Source organism: Chlorocebus sabaeus, chromosome 22 (genome assembly GCF_047675955.1).
Source record: "Chlorocebus sabaeus isolate Y175 chromosome 22, mChlSab1.0.hap1, whole genome shotgun sequence".
NCBI classification, from domain to species: Eukaryota; Metazoa; Chordata; class Mammalia; order Primates; family Cercopithecidae; genus Chlorocebus; species Chlorocebus sabaeus.
Window position 1 is genome coordinate 11,140,427 of NC_132925.1, and position 16,870 is coordinate 11,157,296.

The 16,870-nt window shown below is 36.6% G+C and overlaps 1 long non-coding RNA gene across 1 annotated transcript in view; it reads left to right on the top strand.

Annotated features, from left to right (window-relative positions):
* Positions 1–367: 367 nt before the first annotated feature.
* The window catches only part of LOC119625671 (uncharacterized), a 61,353-nt gene continuing 44,850 nt past the window's right edge, over positions 368–16,870 (top strand). Inside the window, exon 1 of the long non-coding RNA XR_005241822.1 lies at positions 368–696. This is a non-coding gene — a long non-coding RNA (uncharacterized lncRNA). The remainder of the gene's footprint in view (positions 697–16,870) is intronic.

Below are 16,870 nucleotides of genomic sequence, written 5' to 3' on the forward strand. Positions count from 1 at the left end.
ACTCGGCCCCTACAGGAGGACGAAGCAGAGGAATTTCTGATTCATGTATTTTTCCGTGGGATGCCAGAAAGGGAGTTTTGAGAGCTCCTGTACCAGCTTAGCTTGGGGGCCCCTACGTAGCAACCACCCGGGTCCCGGAAGAGGCCAGCCCGGCCTGGCGCCCGCAGGCCCGATCCCCTGCCCGGAGTCCGAGCGCGCGGGCGCAGCCACCAACGCTGAAATGTGACCGCGGCCCGGTGCGTTCCTGCTCTGGGGCGCGGAGCTGCCAAGAAAGGGGCTTCGTCTCCAGGAGGGGCCAGGAGGCAAAATGGAAGGAAGCGCTAGATCTCCGCGGCGGCAATCTTTCTTACTTATGCCCTGCCAAAGAGTAGAGGGCAGCAACCGACTTGTGCTAAAGGAGGGCACGTGTGGGTCTGCCAGGGTCCCGCAGGTGGGGTGAGACCCTCGCTCAGCTCCGGCTATCCCTTCGCTCTCCACCCTCCGCCAGCCCCTCCTGTCCTCCATCGGGCCTCGCTGAGGATACCTCCCAGGGTCGAAAGCGCGAGTTGAACCTGAGCTTGACATTCATTCCGTCTCCGGGTGCAAAAGCCATGCCCGCGGGGAGAGGGAGAAAATTTCCTACAGGGGCCTCAAAACTGCGTTTCAGGAAGCCCTAGGACCCACTGATCCTGCAGCTGCACCTCTCATTCGCCCCAGGTTTGGATTACTAGTCACTTTCTGTTAAGCTGACATTTACGGAGGGCCTAGTGCGTCCTGGGTGCTGCGCTATTCAGGCTGTTGCACAGAGGAGAGGCCAACCCCAGCAAGGCTTTGCGGCTTCCCCATTCTTCCTCCTCCTGTAATCCAGACAAAACGCCACATTGTAACCAATCCAGGGGCAGTGTAGCAGTGCCAAGCAGGCAGCTCAGAGGCCAGTGGTAGGTCAGGGCATGATCAACAGGCCTTCTGATATTTTCTAACATACGTATAAACAGGTAAGAGGAAATTAAAAAACGAAGATGGACAACAGAACTTCACTCTGACTTGAGTGACTTTTATCCTCATTTGGATAATAGTTTTCAAAAGTTATTTGTGAGTGTGTATGTGCTATTCATAAGGCAACGGCTACTGACCCAATACATATTTACATCTATTCTTCATTATTGGCATTTCACTCCATAAATGTCTTAGCCCAGACAATCAACAAAGCCGTAAACCAACTCCTGATTTGTAGCATTTGCTGATTTCTGTATTTAAATTACCCATCATAGCCAATTTGAAGTTACAATGTGTAGTCATTGAATACAGATTTGGAAAGAGTCACATTTGCACACACTTATATATTTTTCCACCTAAAAGGTACACTAGAAATAAATAACTCTAAGAACACAGATAACAGCAAAATGTAGTAACTAATTAGGAAGAAATGAATTTTGAGTCTCCATTACTTTTCCAGCAAAATTTACCTAACAAGTGTGTTGCAAACAAGTGTACGTAATTGAATTTTAACTCAAAATTTTAGTAATTTGAACAATTGATACTTGTTAGCTGGTGTGAACTAGCTCCAGCACAGAATCATGTCCCATGAAGAGAAGTTTTATGGCTTATATTTTTAGATGTATCTAAGTTTACTGGAACTCAAATACAGAACAAAATCCCACCAAAATTAACATGTACTGTCATATATAAATATATACACTTTTATATGTGTGTATGTATATGTGTATACACACTTTTATACATGTATATATGTACATATACTTTATGTATATATTTTTACATGTATTTTTAATATAGGTATGTATCTGTATATATACTTTTAATTAACAGTCATGTTACAGAGGGCCTACTCTGACAGAAATGTACATCTCTCAGAATCATTATCATTTGGTGCAAGCGTCAGCTAACTACTGCCAGTAGACTAGATCTCTCTAGCTTGCCACCTGGTTTTGTACTGCCAGAGAACTATGTACAGATTTTACACATATACACTATGAAGATCATTATCTTTTCCACACGAACAGTTGCTTGAAGAGTTGAGAGTATTGGCAGTAGCAACAATAGACAACTAAAGAACAAAGCAAATATCCAATTTAACAGCAATGCTGTTATTTCCTTGAGGAGTTAATACTGAGTTTGAAGTGACTAAAGAATCATCTCCTATGAATAGTCTGAAGGGAACAACTATATGTGAGAATATGTTTAAAGAAGTTGAGAAAATATGAATTCAGTACAACCTGAAGTACAATCTGCTAAGATATCTTTCAATTGAATCTGAGACAGTATGTAGAACAGAAAAAGTCTAATTTGAAAAAATTTACAAAGCTTGTGAAAATATATGGTGTTTATTTATTTATTCATTTTATTATTCATCAGCAGTACTTTGCAGAAAATATTTTAATCTATCATTTGTTATTTAAACCAGCATTGTCATTGCTGAACTACATCCACTCTGGTGAACAGTTCAGACAACTAGAAGTGGAAGATGAATACCCTGAGCTTGTCCCACTGCATGGCAGTTTGATGGGTTAGGACTCAATTTATTTTTTTGAAATTTTTGAGCTTAAGGAAGAGATCAAAATATTTTTCTGTATGAAAAGAATTTCCCTTGGCCTGTACTAACAACCACTGAATGACTTTGGAAATTAGCTTTTGCTGCAAACTTGATAATGTTGCTTTTTTTTTTTAGATGAAGTCTCGCTCTGTCACCCAGGCTGGTGTGCAGTGGCTCGATCTCAGCTCACTGCAACCTCCACCTCCTGGGTTCAAGTGATTCTCCCGCCTCAGCCTCCTGAGTAGCTGGGATTATAGGCACGCATCACCACGCCCAGTTAATTTTTGTATTTTTAGTAGAGATGATGTTTCACCATGTTGGTCAGGCTGGTCTCAAACTCCTGACCTCGTGATCTGCCCACCTCGGCCTCCCAAAGTGCTGGGATTACAGGCATGAGCCACCACACCCGGCCTTGATAATGTTTCTTAATGAATTCAACCTGTATATATACAAGGCAAAATGGTACTTATATATGGAAGTTATACTGCAATATATCCTTTAGATAATGAATGTTATATAAATCCCTAGTAATGTTGAGTTGATCTATAAATTTCTTATGTTGGAAAAAGTAAAAAAAAAGCAAAATGAACTCCATTCCCACACTATTTGAAGCAGCTATAATTTCCCAGATCAAATTACAGCTTCAATTACATTTTTCTCATCTTTAGGCAAGAACAAAGGAGATTCCCATATCTCAGAATCTGTTTAATTTTCCAATTGAGAAGCTGCCACGTAACTTTTCAACTGGAAATGATTACTCTGTAAAGCGATGACATAATAAAAGACAAATATCAAGAAAATAGTCTGACAGAATTCTATCTGCCTTTTAAGGGATAAATATGTACAATCGAAATTATATGCTAATGGATTGATATCAGTATTTGGCAGTTCTCTTAAACGTGAAAAGCTATTTCAAAGATGAAATCTGTAAAATCTCATTTCAGATCAGCATTAACAGTTGAGCAATTATTTATGATGAACACAACTTTGAACGCTGATTACATGAAATGTTAATAAAATAATTCTCAAATTGTACTTATTATTACTGTTATACTTTGTTTTTCATCTAGAATAATAGCAAGAATTGTTCTTGTTATACAAGGACCTGCATATTATCTTTAATTTTGCCTTCAGCCTGGAAACCTAAGATATGTAATATCTGGCCCCTTAAAACAATTTTGTTGATCCCTGATCTACTTGAAAACAAAATTAGTAAGTATGAATTGGCCCTGTAGAATTCTTTGTGAAAACACTCTGTTTACCTGATTGCTGCTGGTAATTATAAATAAAACATTTTACAAATTTTATAAAAAGTCTAGTATAGTAATACATGATATAGATTCAGTTTATATTTAAGTATTTGATATTAGATATATGGCCACTTAAAATATAATGAAAGAAAACAATATTTTTGAAATAAAATATTAATTGATATAATATCTGTTATTATTCTTGACTTATACTATGCCTGTGTCATGTAGAAATATTCTGTAAGAGTGATTTCAATCTTTCTAGCTCACTTTCATCCAAAGTTTAATATATATTACTACACATCAGTAGGCCTTGTATCAAAATGCAGTATCAGTCTATAAGCAGTCATTGCATTGTGACAAACTGCTTTCACGTTCCCTGTAAAGTTTTCTTCAAGGTACATTCTTATAACAAAGCCGCTTTGGAAAGATAACCCCTGACCCAGATGAAATTAGAAGTGTTTTCTCATGGAAAAAAAATCTTTCATTTTGCATTCAAAAGCTGTGCTAGTTGAGGACTTTATGATTTATCTGATTGCTGTTTTTAGCAAACCAGTCTATATGTCCTAGGGATTAATATATACATAGATCTTATAATGGATATTTCTCTTGGCAATAAACCACTTCTTACCCTACTCAAGAGTGCAGCAATTATTTTTCTTATTTTGCTTCCTTTGTCTCTTTTTGATGTGGAGTTTACCATGTGATCAACTTTTCTAAACAATTCTGAATTTTTAATTTTGCAATGTACATATATTTGCTTATGGAGTTTACTGGATATAGATATAAAAATACCTATCACATGACATATATTGTAGACTGAAATTTCCCTACGTTTTTGATAACAGAAATACATTACTTCCCTACTTGGTCAATTCCACTCTTACAAATTGTATAACATTTTTCTTATGAATAGGTGTATCTACATGCTCATATTAAGTCTTTAAACTTTGAAAATCAACTTTAAATTCCAGATCATTTACATAATGTTATACACATACACACAGAAACACTACAGACAAGTCAGAAGCTCAAGGACTCAGTTGCCTTTTTAATTCGTATATTCATTAAGCATATAATGAATAAATACCAAATGCCCAGCACTGACCTAGATGCTAAATCCAGTCAAATAATAATCATTGTACCACCTTATTCTTATTCAATAATGTACTGATTTTTATAAGTTTCATATAATGGGCTTCAAATATCATAATTTATTTAAAACATATAATATTATTTTATTTTCCTCATACAGAATAATTATTCTGTAAAAGAATGTCACTATTTATTCTTCTTCGCCAAGTTTTACTTTTAGTTATCTTTTAAAATGAGCATGTAGAGTTGAATTTTATTCTAAAGACTAATTTCTTGAACAGGCTGTTGCTTTAAGCTTAGGTTTTACAGTATGTTTTCTTATTCTGGGAAGATAAATATATTTAATATACTTTAAATTGGATCATATTTTGTGAGACCTCAAGGGATCTACTCTTATATGAACCAAACATTATTGCATAATTATTACTTCAGATATTTCAAATGATGATGACTAATTAAATATACACATAATACATTTATCAGTGAAAAAATTGCAATGACATTTTCTTTTCCCTTTTGAAAGTGCCTGTATTCTTTGCAGAAGAAGTTTTAAGAAGGAGCCAGTATAACAACAACTGAGAACATGATTTAGCATTAATGTTTCATAATGCAGTTGTTGAGGTTCATGGTTAACTCGAGAAATGCCAACATCCTCCAGGCAAGCATGACTCTGAGATTCTCTAACAAGGTGATGTATAAGGCTCTATGGCAGATGTTGGTCTGTCTTTGTGTGTACATGTATTAATGATAAATTTATTTTATTACTGATTTAGAAAAGTGTTCTGAAGAGACCTTCATTATAAAGAAAAAAATATAAAATCCAATAACTCTTTCTCACTGAATTTACAATTTATACCACAAAATATGCTAACTTTTAGTTTTCTAGAATATCCATAGCCTTAATTCCTAAATGAGTAAAGAAAGTTTAGCCATTGGCCACTGTAACAAAAAGTTCCTGATGTGTTATTCTGGAGCTATGGCCTGTAATTAAGTTTTTATTAGGAATATAACCAGTTAGTTATACTCCATTTGGAAAACAAACAAATGTATAAACAAACCAATAAAAATAGGCAAAGATAAAGCATAAATCTTTTACATGGTTCGAAAAAGAACAATTTTATGTATAAGTGAAAGATACTAGGCTAGTTGGTTTTTGATATTATACCCTACTAGACACTTTCCCTATCTACATTTTTGTGTTATCACGCCATTTCTTTTTAGAAATGACAGTGCTAGTAATTGATTTATTTAATGTACGTATATTGGGTAAATTTATTTTTGTCAACATACGTTCATTTCCTTTCTTATTCATTTTCTATTTATTTATTTACTATTTACTCATCTTTGAAATACAAAGGCCCAGGAACCATGGCTGTGTGGGAGGCAAATTCACTGTTTCTCACAAATAATTTAACAAAAATCCCAAGCAGGGTGCCCCTTCCACTCTCTCCCAACCAAAGATGAGCTTAGCATAGAAAACACATGGGATGTGTCTGCCGTAGATGATGACATTCTGATGTTCCTGTAGTTTTGTGGTATTTGAAAGGTACTGTGATTATTTTTTCTTTAAAACATTCCTACAGAGAAGGGTAGAACGTATCTTTCTCTAAATTCTACTGGAGAGTAAATTATGCAGTAACCTCATGCAAAACTAATTCTATTAAGCAAGTCCTTGTGTTTATAAGTGAAAGAATCTCTGATTTTCTGACTATTTGAAATGTTTGGATAGTTCAAACTCTTTGAGTTTGGCTCCTTTTCAATAGTTTTAAAGAAATTTAGATAAATCAGTGCCTAATGAAAAGCTTTGTAGCATATTAATGTATACAATATAAAAAGAACTTCCTATCGTTTCCAGACAACTGCTCACAAATAACAAGCCATTCTGGGAAAACAAAGCAAAATAGAACAGCAACTGAAATAAAATAAATACCTCAAACATAGCAAGAGCATTACCAGCGTTCAATATTTCTTGCTTTTTATTTTTCAGTAGAGGTCAGGGAAGTCCCTTCCCTCACCTTTTGTAAATTACGTTTTCATTTTCCCTCTGTATGGTTCTTTCCCCCACTTAATAGCACAGTATCGGTATATCTGGCAGCGTATTAGAAATACAGCATTTCAGACGCTACTCCAAACATATGGGATCACAATCTTTCATTGAACAAGATCCCAGAGTGATAAATATACACATTAAATTTTGAAAAAGAAGGGGTAGAGGAGGTTTGATCTACTCCCTAGTAGATCCCTACTCCCTAAGTGAGGTACCTTTAATTTCAAATTAATATTGCCCATTTGAGTTTTTCATATCTGAGGGAGCAGCTAAATAGTGAGAACATTCATACTGCAGTTCATCAACTTTAATGTGTCGACATAGATAGAGCCATATACTGTTATCTCCAATTGATATAATAAAACCCATTGGTTTCATCTACTCTGCATTGTTTAAACATTTTACAATAAGCATGGATGAAATTTATTACATAACGAAGACATTTTCACTGAAACAAAGAACTAACTTCCATCGTGCAAAATTTGAAAACAACAATAACACAAATTAAAACTTGAAGATTTTTATTGACTCAGAAATTATACCACATATCATAAGAATTCTTGTACAATTTAAAAAACAAACCAACCATACATTGAAAATAATTTTTACATAAACATATGCCATATAACATTTTTAGAAAGAAAGAAGATTGCATCTTCTGTACCCCCACATACACACATACAACATAACCACACAAAAGGCAGTTTGAAATAACTGTTCCATCTTTAGTGGATGAAGACAAATAGGAACATTGAGCAATTTTCTACTATGTGTTCCAGTATAAAAATCAAGATATTACCAGGAGACATTATTATAATTAGATCTAACCATGTTATTTCCTAAGTATGATGATTCTAATAGATTCATTTTCCATGGTTTACTTCTTTGCTATTGCCAAAAGATTGTCCAAAGAAGAGTCATTATAGTTGAATCCGGTTAATAGCCCTTGTTTCTTTGCAAAACTGGAATTGTAAGAGCACAGATGGATATTCAACAACAAAAATAAAGAAAACCTTGATGTGGATTATGCAAAAGGCACTCAACTAAATTATTTGGGCAAGAGAGTTTATGGGAGAAAGCAAGACAAAATGAAAGTATTTTAATGTATAGTGTGTAATAGAGAATAAATCAATAATACCTTCAGTTGTTAATGCAGAATGTTTTATAGAATTATGTGGAAAGAAAGATCAAGGGAAACCTAGGGTACTAAACTATATGCAAAAACTCTTGTGTAATAATTTGTTACAAGTAACTGATTTTTAATAAAGAACAGATGATTAAGCAGAGGCATTGTTGTATTAGCTTGCTGTTAATTAGCACTCCAAATCATGGCTGAACTACTGCTTCGTGATTCTGTGTCAGTAAAATTACACTCATAGGGCAGACTCCCACTGACTGGGTTAAACTCTACATATCTGGCTTGCGTAAAGGTTCTCTGCAGAGACACAAGGAGATTATTTACCCAAATTAGGTAAGAGACACACCACAGATCATCAGCTCTGTGTTTGGACATGCACAATCAAAAGAAAAACTGTGCTCAAAGCTCCCTAAATTTGTTTTGTAAGTTTCCAGTATTAATACTGAATATTGCAACCTGAATAAATTGCTTCGTCTTTAAAATTCATTTCTAAAATTTAATTACAGAAATATGGAGGGAAAGGACTTAAAAAAACTAGTTTATTTATTAATTACTCTATATTTCAGATATTCTACTAAATGCTTTGTGTCCTCCATCTCACATAATGTTTGCAAAAAATTGGGGAGTCAACTACTATATTCATCTTTATTTTACAAATTAGAAAAATTGAGCACTTAAAGACTAGTAGACTAATTGACATATTTCAAAAACAAGAACTCAAATGAAACAAGATTCTATGAATACAGATTTCTTTCATGTTCTATAAATAACCCAGTTAAATTACATGTGTATACTAAATTCAGAGTGTTTCCGCATCCTTTATTCTCATGAAATTTCTTATACTTTTTTTCAAAAAACATAATAAAATAATCTGCTTCCAAAAATATGTATTACTTTACCTTTCTCTGTGACTATAATGATAAAGATTTGTGCGTGTGTGTGATGTTATTATCTGGAGGAAAGTGGTGGGCAAAAATGCCATAGTTTCACAAAGGTAAATAAAATGAACACAAAGAGGCCACCATTAGAGGCAACTGGGGTCACTGGTGACAATTGTGAGAACATTTTCAGAATGATAATGAAAGAAGAGTCCAGGTTGGATACTGACAGGAGAAGTTAGCAAATATAGAATATTTTTCAAGAAGCAGAGTAGCAATGGAAAGTAGACAGGTAGTAATTCAGAGAGAAGTCATAGATTAACTTCTTCTTAAAAATTAAATACAGAGACTTTAACATGTATAAACTAAAGGAAAGAATGGATTATGCAAAAGCAGGTCTGGAGATACCAAAAAGAAAATGCATAATTGAAGGTTAAGGATAGAAGCAGAGCCAAGTAAAAGGATAAAGATGAACACAACAGATACAGGTTTAGAAAGTAGCAGGTTTATTTCTGTTTTGCTAGAAGTTTTAGAGATAATGGTAATAAAGAAAAATATCAGAATCACTGTTTTTTGGAAGTAAACCTGCAGAAAACATTGTACATGGGACCAATTTAAATGTATAAAGATATCTTAAAACTTATTGCAAAGAAAGCAACTCAATTTACAGTTTTTTAAATGGGCAAAAAATTTGAGTGACTATTTCACCGAAGAAGATACAGGATGTCGAATAAGCACTTTAAAAACTGTTTGAAATCATTAGCTGTTAGGGAAATACAATTTAAATCCATAATGAGATACCATTACACACCTTTTTCAATGACTTAAAAATAATTCTGACAATACTGAGTGCTGTTGAGGATGCAGAGCAACTGGAACTTCCATACATTATTGGCGCAAATACAAAAATAGTACTCCCACTTTGGAAAAGCAGTTTGGCAGTTTTTTAAACAATAAAGCTACATATTCACTTATCACATGACCCAGTGATCCTACCACTGGGAATTTATTTTAGAGAAATAAATACTTATGTTCATATAGAAGCAAATTTTTATAGTAGTTTTTATAACCACCCAAAACTGAAAACAATGAAAATATATTTTAACAAATGAACTGAAAAACTATGCTACATCTATGCAATGGAATACTATTTGGCAATAAAAAGCTCAAACTATTGATTTATGCAACAACTTAGATGAATTTCAAGGCATTATGCCGAGTATTAAAAAAGTCTCAAAAGATTATATTAATATAATCTCTAATTCCTGATATGGTCTGGCTGTGTCACCACCCAAATCTCATCTTGAACTGTAGCTCCCATAATTCCCATATGTTGTGGGAGGGACCCAGTGAGCAATAATGGAATCATTGGGGGCAATTTCCCCCATACTGTTCTCATGGTAGTGAATAAGTCTCACAAGCTCTGATTACTATATAAGGGGTTTCCCCTTTCATTTGGCTCTTACTCACTCTTGCCTGCCACCATGTAAAACATGCCTTTCACCTTCCACCATGATTGTGAGGCATCACCAGTCATATGGATCTGTGAGTCCATTAAACCTTTTCTCTTTATTAATTACTCAGTCTCAGGTATGTCTTTAACAGCAGTGAGAGAATAGACTAATACAGTAAAGTGGTACCAGTAGAGTAGGGCATTGCTGTAAAGATACCCAAAAATGTGGAGGCAACTTTGGAACAGGGTAACAGAGGTTGGAACAGTTTGGAAGACTCAGAAGAAGACAGGAAAATGTGGGAAAGTTTGGAACTTCCTAGAGACTTTTTAAATGGCTTTGACCAAAATGCTGATAATGGACAATGGAATCCAGGCTGAGGTGGTCTCAAATGGAGATGAGGAACTTGTTGGGAACTGGAGCAAGGGTGACTCTTCCTAAAACAGCAAAGAGACTGGTGGCATTTTGCTCCTGCCTTAGAGATATGTGGAACTTTGAACTTGAAGGGGATGATTTTGAGTATCTGGTGGAAGAAATTTCTAAGCATTCAAGAGGTGACTTGGGTGCTGTAAAAAAGCATTCAGTTTTAAATGGGAAACAGAGCATAAAAGTTCAGAAAATTTGCAACCTGATAATGCGATAGAAAATAAAAACCAATTTTATGAGGAGAAATTCAACTGGGCTGCAGATATTTGCATAAGTAATGAGGAACCAAATGTTAACTGCCAAGACAATGAGGAAAATGTCTCCAGGGCATTTCAGAGATCTTTGTGGCAGTCCCTCCCATCACAGATTCAGGGGCCTAGAGTGAAAAAATAGTTTCAAGAGCCAGCCCCAAGTCCCTCCTGCTGTGAGCAGCCTCGGGACTTGGTACCCTGTATCTTACCCTTGGCCAAAAGGGGCCAAGGTGCACCTCAAGCCGTGGCTTCAGAGGGTGCAAGCTCCAAGCCCTGGTGGCTTCCACATGGTATTGAGCCTGCAAGCGCACAGAAGCCAGGAACTGAGATTCGGGAACCTCTGCCTAGGTTTCAGACGATGTATGGAAATGCCTGGATGTCCAGGCAAAATTTTGTTGCAGGGGCAGGCCCCTCATGGAGAACCTCTGCTAGGGCAGTGTAGAAGGGAAATGTGGGGTTGAAGCCCCCACAAAGAGTCCCCTCTGGGGTACTGCCTAGCGAAGCTGTGAGAAGAGCGCCACCATCCTCCAGACCCCAGAATGGTAGATCCACTTACAACTTGCACCATGTTCCTGGGAAAGCTGCAGACACTCAAGGTGAAAGCAACCAGGAGGGGTTTGTCTCCTGCAAAGCCACAGGGGCGGAACTGCCCAAGACCATGGGAATCTACCTTTTGCATCAGTGTGACCTGGATGGGAGATGAGATGTGAAGTCAAAGAGATCATTTGGGAGCTTTCAGACTTGACTGCCCCACTGGATATCAGACTTGTATAGGGCCTGTTGCCCCTTTGTTTTGGCTGATTCCTCCCATTTGGAATGGCTGTATTTGCCCAGTGCCTGTACCCTCATTGTATCTAGGAAGTAACTAACTTGCTTTTGATTTTACACGCTCTTAGGTGGAAGAGACTTACATTGTCTCAAATAAGACTTAGGACTGTGGACTTTTGAGTTAATGCTGAAATGAGGAAATATTTTGGGGGACTGTTGGGAAGGCATGATTGGTTTTTAATTGTGAGGACATGAGATTTGGGAGGGGCCAGCGGTGGGATGATATGGTTTGGCTGTATCCCCGCCCAAATCTCATCTTGAATTGTAGCTCCCATAATTCCCACATGTTGTGGGAGGGACAATAATGGAATCAGTGAGCAATGATGGAATCATTGTGGGTATTTTCCCCCATACTGTTCTCATGGTAGTAATAAGTCTCACAAGATCTGATTACTATATAAGGGGTTTCCCCTCTTGCTTGGCTCTCATTCACTCTGGCTTGTCACCATGTAAGATGTGCCTTTCACTTCTGCCGTGATTGTGAGACCTGCCCAACCACATGTAATTGTGAGTCTATTAAACCTCTTTTTCTTTACAAATTACCCAGTCTAGGGTATGTCTTTATCAGCAATGTGAGAACAGACTAATATGATTCCATTTAAATGACATTCTCAAAAAGATATAGTGACAGAGAATAGATCAATAGTTGACAGGACTTAGGGATGGGGAAGGGATACCAATAAAGAAATAGCACAAGAGAGTTTTGGGGGTGATGGAATTATTTTGAATCCTGACTGTAGTGGTATGCTGACTATAATTTTGTGTGTGTGTGTGTGTGTGTGCACATGTGTACGTACATACACACACATATACACCACACACACACATATGCATAAAATTGTACATCCCATAAAAGTAATTTTACAGAATTAAAAGAATATGTTTTGGGGCTAGACTGGATTAAAAAACAGAGCTAAATTACTATGTATAATACGACAATTGGGATTTGGTAGTTATCTTCCAGCTGCATAAGTGAAACACTGGAAGACTTGAAAAGAAGATGAGAGAAGAAAGGACTGACAACAAACAAACAAACAAACAAATAAACAAGGCAGCAATATGGGACAGGCCAGCGCCTAAGAAGAAATTTGCTCAGTGAAAGTTACTTGCTGCAAGAATAACCAACATGAAACTATCAGATTGTAAATTTCTTCCTCTTTTGTTGATGATGTCTCCCTTTTATTACTTATACATATTTAATGAAAATTCTGCTTTGAGCGGAAGTTTTGTGTTAGTTACTTTAATGAATGTAGAAGAAATGGCCTCGGTCCCCTTATGGTAGCCAGCTGCCAGAGCCATGTGCATAGAACAGCAGCTGAAGGAAATGAGATAGTGAGAGAGAATTGAGAATATAGAGTAGCAAAAAAGTCATGGAAAGCAACCACTCCTCCTCCCAAGGAATCTGCACAACACTTTGATGAATATTGCATCTCCCATAACATGAGCGCATCTCCATCTAGTCAAGGGAAATGTAGTCCACAAAGGTTAGGGGATCTGGAGGCACTTGGGTTACACATATGTAACTACAAAACCTAATTCTAATTTACTCTTTCGGAATTATGCCAATGATAATCCCTGTGGACATCACAAACATTACTCTCATCATTTAAAGTATTTGATGTCTAAACTCCTTGATATAGTAGAATTTTTTCCATGAAGTCAAATATATCTTATTGGGATACACATATATATAGATCTAATTCTAGCAATCATATTCTTTGCTTTTATATACCTTTGCAACTTTCAGACTTGCCATTTGATTGGAATGTTGTTTTTAACTTGACATAAAAATCCACTTCAGCATCTGATAGCAGATTAAACATAGCATCATTCCATATGTAACAGTGTGAACTCATCATGTAACTATTGTCCCTTGGTGGCTTGTGACCTCCCAGGCACCAAGGCTTCTCTAAACTAGTTAACAGCCCCAGAATGCACCAACAGCTTCTTGGCCATTCTCAGACTGTCCATCACAGTATCTCATTCAAAATGTGCAAAAGAAGAGGATGGTGTCATTTGCAGGCAGTTAAAACACACCAGAGAAGTATGCTGGATTCTGAAAAGCTCTGTGACATGTGCCAGCACAGCCCTTTGTTTTCACTGCTGACTTGAGCGAAACAGGCAGCAATATACAGCACCCTATTCTTACTATTATCCTGGCAAAAATATAACTTGTATAAACCATTTTGGCTCTTACTTCATTTCTATTTACTTATTTTGAAATTATATACTTCTTCTATCTCTCACTCCCTATTTCTTTTTGTTAGGAAAACCATGTTTGCTGTCCTGTGGAATAATCTATCTGGAGATACTTATATTTGTCTGCCAGGGCTGACAAAGCAAAACACCACAGACTGAATGAATTAAACAATCTAAACGTCATTTTCACACAGCACTAGAGACCAGAAGTCCAAGATCAACGTGTCAGGCTTGTAAACTGGTAAAGGTCCTTTCCCTGGCTTACAGATAACTGTCTTCTCAATGCATCCTCATATGGCCTTTCTTCTGTATGCTCATGACTGGTGTGGTGGGGGAAAGGAGACAGCAGGAGTTCTGGGTATCTCTTCCAATTCTTATAAGGACATCAGTCCTATATGATCAAGGACCAACTCTTACGACCTCATTAACCTTCGTTGCTTCATTAAAGGCCCTATTTTGAAATATAGGACAGTCACATTGCAGGTTAAGGCTTCAACATATGAACTGGGGGGACACAGTCCTTCCATAATGCTTGGGTTCTGTTGAATCCTTTCTTTAATGCTTCATTTCTTAACTCTATGAAGAAATTTGCACAAAGGCAGAAATACACTTTCTGAAGAACTCACTTGAACCTTTATATGACATTTTATTGAAAATGTGTCTCTATTTCTTTTCTTCAGCATAATTATGTCCAGAAGGAACCTTGGATCTCCACCCATTGATTAGGGCTGCTCTGGGAGGTAATCATAGCTCTCTGAGTTTCCCAACGGAATCACATTGCTCTTCATTGTCTCAGATTTAAAATCAATAAAATGGCAAGAGAAATGTGCACCATTTACTTCTGTCACATGAAGAATGATATGAGGAAGGGTATGTTTAGTGATGTGATTGAGTGTTCTGGCCACACAGCAAACACTGAGACAAGTAAACTATGAAAGAAAAGGAAAATCTATACTTCAAGGCAAAAAAAAAAAGAAGGAAAGAAATCCTGATGTATGGGTTAACTAATTAGTTGAAAATACTGTAACAGCTCATTGGGCAATTTTCTAATCAAATGAGCCCAAGGGATGAATATGATCAAGTTTATAACAGTTCATTTTCTTTGAATGCAGCTATATACGGTGCCTCAGGAGATTCTAGAAGCAATGAAACTACAGTGACTCTTTTGATTGATAACATATTCAATCCCTAAAATCCATGAATAGAAAAGCATACGGTTATGCCTTGAAGGGTAGCCATGGACACTATGGAGCCCCTTCTGGAAAGAGAGTGAAGTAGCTGAAAGCTGCTGTAAATGGAAATCTCAATTGTGTTGCTTTCTTAAAGATGGTCTTTTAAAAGGTGTTTTTTTTTTTTATCTTTTTTCATTTTGTTTTCTCAGTATCTAAGTTCATAGAGTTAAACTATGTTGTGATTGCTGTAATTGTAATTTCTCTCCCAGTGATTTTAGCCAACAAGGGAACATCAGCGCCCACTGATTCTTTGTAGGAAATAATCTATTTAAAGATATTTGCTTCAGTGGAATTTTTTTTTAATGCTTCACTCCATTATTTTATTATGGAGAGATCTGCATGAAGGCAGAATTGGAGCTTCGAAATAATTCATGTATCTCTATATTTATTATTTCCTGGAAGTGATAAGCCTCTGCTGATAGCAGCACACATGGGTGCTAGGGAAGTAATCGTAATTTAAAACATAATGGGAATTCAGAGTTGCAGGACATCTGCAAACATCAAGGACTCTTGTTAAGGGGCTAATACCACACTCATCGTATGACTTCTTTCTTTCTTTTTTTAATTTTTAAATTATTATTATTATTATTATTTTGGAGACAGAATCTTGCTCTTTCACCCAGGCCAGAGTGCAATGGCACCGTCTCAGCTCACTTCCCCCTCCGGGGTCAAGTGTTTCTCATGTTTCAGCCTCCCAAGTAGCTGGGATTACAGGCACATGCCACCACATGCCTGACTACATTTTTGTATATATAGTAGAGACAGACTTTCACCATATTGGCCAGGCTGGTGTTGAACTCCTGGCCTCAGGTGATCAGCCCGCCTTGGCCTCCCAAAGTGCTGGGATTACAGGCGTGAGCCACCACGCCCAGCATGTATGACTTCTTTCTTAGAATTGTCTCTCTCTCGGTAATTCCTGGGTTGTCAAACACATATATTTTGCCAACCCTTTGAGTGGCATGCAGGCATAGTCTGATTTAGCTATTTAAACACTGATTGATACGATATATTTTGGTAAGATACAAAACATCTAACATTGCCTAACAATCTCTTTCCTTTCAATTGGTGGAAATTTACATTAAAAGAATATAGTAAAGAAGGGAAGTAAGTAGTATGATTTTGCTAAGCAATGTCTGAAATATATAGTAAATGCAAATTTCCTTTTCTTCCATCCTTTCTAAAGCCAAATGTGCTCTCATTTAGGGCTGCGGTTTTCCAGGCTTGAGGGTGGGGCCTTTGCTGCGGAACCACCCTCTTCTTCCCAATATTTCCCTGTCTCCTGTTCATATCATCAGTATTCCTTTATCCATAAAAAGGATAGTTCTCAGATTACCCCATCATGGCATTTCTAAATACTGTTTGGAGACACTACTACAAAATAATTATTTTTTTGCACACAACATTTCAATTTAAGTCAGTTCTTCAAAGTCTCTTTAAAACTTATAAAAGTTTATAGTTCCTTATTTGTCAGTGCAGTGATTCTTAATTTTTTGTTTGTTTGTTTTTTGGTTCATGGATTCCTTTAAGAACGTAATGAAAATA